Source organism: Octodon degus, unplaced genomic scaffold (genome assembly GCF_000260255.1).
Source record: "Octodon degus isolate 3935 unplaced genomic scaffold, OctDeg1.0 scaffold00014, whole genome shotgun sequence".
Lineage (NCBI taxonomy): Eukaryota > Metazoa > Chordata > Mammalia > Rodentia > Octodontidae > Octodon > Octodon degus.
The window spans coordinates 24,346,037-24,352,426 of record NW_004524590.1 but is presented as its reverse complement, the minus strand read 5'-3'; positions in this window follow the sequence as shown (position 1 = coordinate 24,352,426).

The following is a 6,390-nucleotide window of genomic DNA, read 5'->3' as shown; positions in this document are numbered from 1 at the left end:
TTCATACTTTTCTACTGGATGGTTAAGACCAAGGTAAAGCAGAACCTATGCAACAAGAGTTGTAGCTTTTTGGTTTGAGAAGGTCAGATATTTTAGATATTGAATGATTTTCAGGGTGTTCTTTTTTGCATAATTTTATTGATAAACAAATAGTAATGAGACAGTTTCAAATCAAATTGGTAGGACAGTTTCAATAATTAACACATTGCATACATTCCTCCCAGTGGTTAATTGCTGTACAAGATGGGGACATGATATCCTATCTACAAACACCATTAGAACAAATAACTCTATTCATTAAGAGACTGTAACTATATATCTATCCCTACCACCTTGAATATACAGATATAAGATGGACATTCATCTGTATACCCTTTTTTTGTTAAGTTCCGTTATTTGAATATTATAGATGTGTTAACTCAGAAAAATAATCCAAAGGAGTTCATTAGTCCCTAATAGTATTGGGTCTTCCACTTCATTGGCAATGTAAGAGAAATTGTTGATCTGAGTCCCCTATAGCTCAACATAACAGCATGGCTTTACTTCTTATGTTTCATTTTTATACTTTTCTGCTGGGTGGTTAAGACCAAGGTAAAGCAGGACCTATGCAACAAGAGTTGTAGCTTTGGTGTCTGATAAGGTCAGTGAAATCCCCTCAGGATTTATCTTGAGATCTTGTACCTCAGATTGTTTGTCAGTGTCAGCCATGTGGATGAGTCACAGTCATTGCTTGGCCAATGTGCTCTCTGTGAAAGCCTGAGAGAATGTTTTCTCACCATGTGACTCTCCTTAGGCACACTCTAAATCGTCAATCACTTTCCTCTTTGGCCCCATAATCTCCTTGATCAGAAAATTTGGGACACTATTGAGTTACATGACGTTACAGTACAAGTTCTCATATGTCCTGAGTCTTAATTGACCTTGGAAGGCTAGGGCCAACATGTTGGCTTTCCTTGCAGCCCTCCTTTTCAGGGTGTTCTTATGTTAATCACACTACATAGAAATATTTTGTATACTTATTGGGAAGATGAAAAATCTTTAGCTGGCTTTGCTATAATGAAATGGGTCATGGAAATGCTCTAATTTTTTCCCCTTAATTTCATCTTTAAACCTTGATTATTCAAGAGGATATCATATCTGAATTTTGTACAATGAATAACCACTAAGACAACAATATGCAATGTATTAATTATTGGAACTGTGCTAGTAATCAGTTGTGAGACTGTCTCATTTTTATGTTTCTCAATAAAATTATTTTTTTAAAAGGGTATTGTTTAGCTTCCATGTGTTTGCACAGTATATGTTTTTTCCCATTAATTTCTAAATTTATTACACTTTGATCTGATAATACTCATCAGATAATTTCCATTCTTTTACATTTCCTTAAGCATACTTTATTGGATAGTATGTAGTCTACTTTTTTTTAAGTTGCCATCAGAATTTAGACTTAGAACCTTGCACTGAGCAGGAAAGAACTGAGCCTAACTCCAGCCCTATGTGTGGTCTACTTTAAAGAAAATCTGATTGCTGCTGAGAAAATGTGTATTCTGTTGCTGGTTAAAACACTTAATAGCTATGTATTTGGTCAATTTGATTGAATTGGCTGAACTCTGATATTTCTTTATTGAATCTTTTGTTTAGTTGCTCTGTTCATTTGTGACAGCAAGTATAGAGGTTCCACACTACAATTGTTTTGGTGTTTATACTAATTTTCCTGTTCATTAGTGCTTGTTTTATGTAGCTGGTTGTACCAGTATTTGATGCACATATTTTTCTAATCATTATCTCTTCCTCCTGAATTGTTCTCTTAACTTGTACATAGTGACTCTCTTTGTCTCTTCTGGTCAGTCTCAGAATGAAATATACTTTGTCTGCAATTAGTAACTCGTAATTTTTCTGGATATCCATTGTATGTAATATTGTTTTCTATCCATTTATTTGTTATTTGTGATTTTTAAAAATTAAATGTATTTCTTGTATGCTGCATGTTATTTGGAGTTTTTCCTGATTTATTCAGCCAGTCTGTGTGTGTGTATTTGTTTGTTTTATTATTATGAAAGTGATATAATTCACATGGAGAGTTATTATTAAAAGATATTTATTTATTTGTATGTTAGGGACAGGTCTACAGGGTATTCAAGGTCTCACTGTGTAGATCATACTCCTAGTGATCCTCCTGTGTACAGCCTCCCAAGAGCTGGGATTACAGGCAAGTGCCGCCATGCCCAGTCTCAATTGCCATTTTAGCAAGCCCGGGGGTGGGACCCACAGGACAGGCCTGAGGATAGAACACTGTGCCCCTGCGCCTGCTTGCAGGTGCTTTAATCCTCTGAGCTATTTGGCCGGCCCTGATGTGGGCTTATTCCTGTTGCTGCATTACTTTCCTGTTACTGATTTCCTCATTTTTTCCCCTTTTTTGTTACTTACTATCCTGCAAGATTTGTTTATTGTTTGTGACATATTGACTCTATTGGCTTCATTGTATTTTTCTATGACATTCTTGATAATTTTTGTAATGCAGGCTTGGTGGCCATGAATTTCTTGACATGCTCTTTTATTGCAGAGATATGGTATTTTTCCATCAATTTTGAAGGAAAGTTTTTCAGGATACATAATTTGAGGTTGCAAGTTGTTATCAGTTAGAGCTTGCAAACCTTCTCTCCAAGCCCTTCTTGTACTCAGTGTTTCTGTAGAGAAGTCTGATGTAATTCTAACGGGTTTATCTCTGTATGATTCACTGCCTTCCTCTAATACTTTTTATGAATTTTGTTCCTTGAATGGATTTTTGGAATTCTGAGTGTAATGTAACATGGAGAGCTTGTATTTTGATCCTGACTATTATCCTGTTCTGTTCGCCTTACTATCCATGTGTTTTATTTCTTTCCCCATATTTTGGAAATTTTCTGCTATTATTTTAGTGAACAGCTTTTCTAATGCCTTTGTGTTGTTTTCGATTGTGAAATAACTCTGGGGTGACCTTCAGATGTAATGAAAACTACAGCTGCTGTTGGAAGAGGATTTGTGGAACAGAGAGCACTCTCCACACGGTGTCCGCTGGGCACCATGTCCCCGTGTGCTGGTCCTCTGCCGCCTTTGCTTCCAGACACCATTGGAAAGAGCCCTGCATGTCAGTCAGGACCAGAAGTGCAGCCTGAGGGCCTGCACTTTTTACTAAGTTATTTTCTGAAAGAACCAGTAAAACTAGGCCTCCAAGTATGCCTATGGTTTGGCAGAGAAATCAGATGTTGGGTGGACTCATGGCCTCACATGTTCTAACCCATGTGGTAAATAATGTCCTTTTAATTTTTTTTAAGAACAGTAAAATCAAGAGAAACATGAAAAAAATTATTCCTATTATTCTTATATGCATCTTCTTTGCATAGTCTAGTGGTGAATGGATCAGTTTTTCCTTTTCTCTTGTTGTTTTTTATGGTGTCTCTGAGTAGTTAGCCTCTGAAAGAAGACCTGTCCTCTATTTATGAAATCCTGCCTTCACCTCAGTTTATTCTGGTGCCCAAATATTTAGTATGACCTTTAATCTCTTGGGTTGTTTATTGAAACCTCTTTGCTAAATTGGGCATTCATGCTTTGTATCTTTTTGTTTAGCTCACGTAGCTTTCTGTGTCTTCTGAGAGCTCCTGCATCTATTTGGTTGCCACTTGCATTATCTGTTTTATCTCTTCTAATCCTGCTCTGCATCTCTCTGTGCTATTTCCTAGTCTCCTCCACTATTCTTCTGAATAATTCAGGTGTGCAGATCCCACTATTCTTTCCCTTGACCCTCCTTGGATTGGCTTTAGTGGAGTTGAGGATTTGGGGAGCCATTGTGTTGCCTTTTATGCCTATGATCCTATATTTTGTTCATTTGTTTGTTTTGTTTTGTGCTGTTGTTTGTGGATGTTTATAGATTAAAAACTTTGTTACTAGTACAAAGATATCTGGGAAAGAAGGATGCTGTGTTGTTGAAATCACAGTGTGGACATAAAGTTTATAAACAGAACTGCTGTTACACAAGAAATAATACCAAGAAGCTACACATGGGATCACATCAAATCAAAAAGCTTTGCACTGCAAAGGAAACAACTAAAAAAAAATGGTAAAGTTTTTGCCAGCTATTCCTCAGACCAAGGACTGTTATTTAGAATCTAAAAGCAACTAAAAAATAATCCTCCAATTTAAACACTTAATTAATTTGGCATCAAAAATAGACATGTCAGGGCTAGGGACTAACAACCTCATTACTAGTACACTATACAGCTCAGTAGAATAAGCACCTTCCTGGAAAGAGCAAGGTCCTGAGTTCAATCCCTGGTACCAGGAAAATAAAAAGGAAAACATGTCTCAGATGAACAAATACAGATGGCCAACATATATGAAAAAAGTTCACCATCACTGACCATTATGAAAATGCAAATTAAAAGAAAATTAAAAGTCTACTTCACTGGAAAGAATGGCTAGTAAGAAATCAACCATTAACAAATGCTGCTGTTGCTTTTGGGAGAAAAGAACACTTTTCCATTGTTGGGGGGAGTGTAAACTGACACAACCATTAGGCAAATCAGTATAGTGATTCCTCACATTACTAAACATAGTAATTGCATTTGCCCGGTTAGTCTCCTAAGTGTCTTCCCAAAAGAGTGAATGACATCATACCACTGAGATATAAACATGCAAATGTCAGAGCAGTACACTTCATAGTAGCTAAATCTTGGAAACAGCTTATTTACCCATCAGTGCATGAATAGTTTAGGAAAATGTGGCATTTATAAACAATTGTGCACTACTCTGTCATAAAGAAGGATAAACTTGAATCATTTGTAGAAAAAATGAATACACCTCATAAGTATGAAAAGAGAGAAATAAAAAGGTATAGTAGTTCAGCACAGAAAATATATTTAAGACCTATCCCACCTCGCCATCTGAGTAGGAATTTCTGCCCTGTTCCTGGAACCCCCAGACCCAATCCTAGCCCAGGCCTGGTGAGTGTGGGAGAGCTTCCCGTGACCCTTCACTGGTGGGACCTACTACTGGACCCAGCCCAGGTGCAGCATGGGTGAGACCCTCTTCCACCCCTTTGGGATGCCCCCCACCACTCCTCAGGACCTCCCCCACCCCACCTGGTGAGTAGGAATTTCTGCCGCGTTCCAGAAACCACTAAACCCAGTCCTAGCCCAGGACCGGTCAGTGTGTGGGAAAGCTTCTGGCTACCCTGCGTTGGCCAGACATATTACTGGTCCCAGCCCAGGTGCAGCATGGGTGAGACTCTCCTCTACCCCCTTGGGAATTCCCCCACCACTCCACAGCACCTCCCCCACCCCGCCCAGGGAGTAGGAATTTCTGCCGCATTCCGGGATCTCCCAGAGCCAGTCCTAGCCCAAACCCAATCTACACCTGAACTTCAGTACATGCTAAGGTTATAACTACAACAAAGATCTACAACAAAGGTCAGAAGACAGTGCTATGCAAAATGAAGAGAAGGAACAAAATGCAACCTCAGAACCCAACCCCACCTGTAACAAGTGCAGAGGACACTAACACAGAACAAATTGGAAATCACACAACTGAAAGCAATGAATCAAGTTTCTGAAATAAAGAAATAGCTGCAGAAAGGTATAGAGGAACTAAGATTGGAAATAAAAAAAGAAATCCCTGAATTAAAAACATCTGCAGTAAAGAATCAAATGCAGAAACATATGGAGGAAACCCAATGCCCGCACAGAACAAGTGCAGAGGACACTAGCTCACCTCAAATGCATGATTTATTAGCGTTGATAGTAAATAAGCTAACAGCAGAAATTTATAGAGGAACTCAGAGCGCAATTATTTTCTGAAATAAAACAAGAATTCTCAGAACTTACAGCATCTGAAGTAAAGAAGCAACTACAGAAACATAGGGAGAAAACCCAATCTGAATAAGACACTGCAGTAAAAGAATTTACAATTGCTTCTAAAGAAGGCATTGATAAAAAAAAAGAGGAGATTAGAAAAATGACAGATTCCTAAATGAGCAATACAGGAAAGAAATAGATAGTATGAAGCAGAGTCAAAGACATATAGAGGAAATTAAAATATCACAAGCTTGCAAAATCGTTTAAGTGAAAGTGAAGACAGAGTTTCAGATCTTGAAGATGCTGGTGCAGCTACTGAAAAGTTAAGAAAGGATCTCTTAAAAGCAACAAGGATGCAGGAAAGAATAACCATTACCTCCAAGATGATGCAAAGATTAACAATGTGAGACTAATAGGCATCAATGAGAAAGAAGGAGTCAATACAAATGGCATTAAAAAATACGGGCAATGGGGGGCCTGGCCCTAGCTCAGTCCTTTAAGTGGCTGCTTCCACAAAGCTGTCAACCTCAGGTTGCTGGAGTTCGAACCTCACAACTCTCCC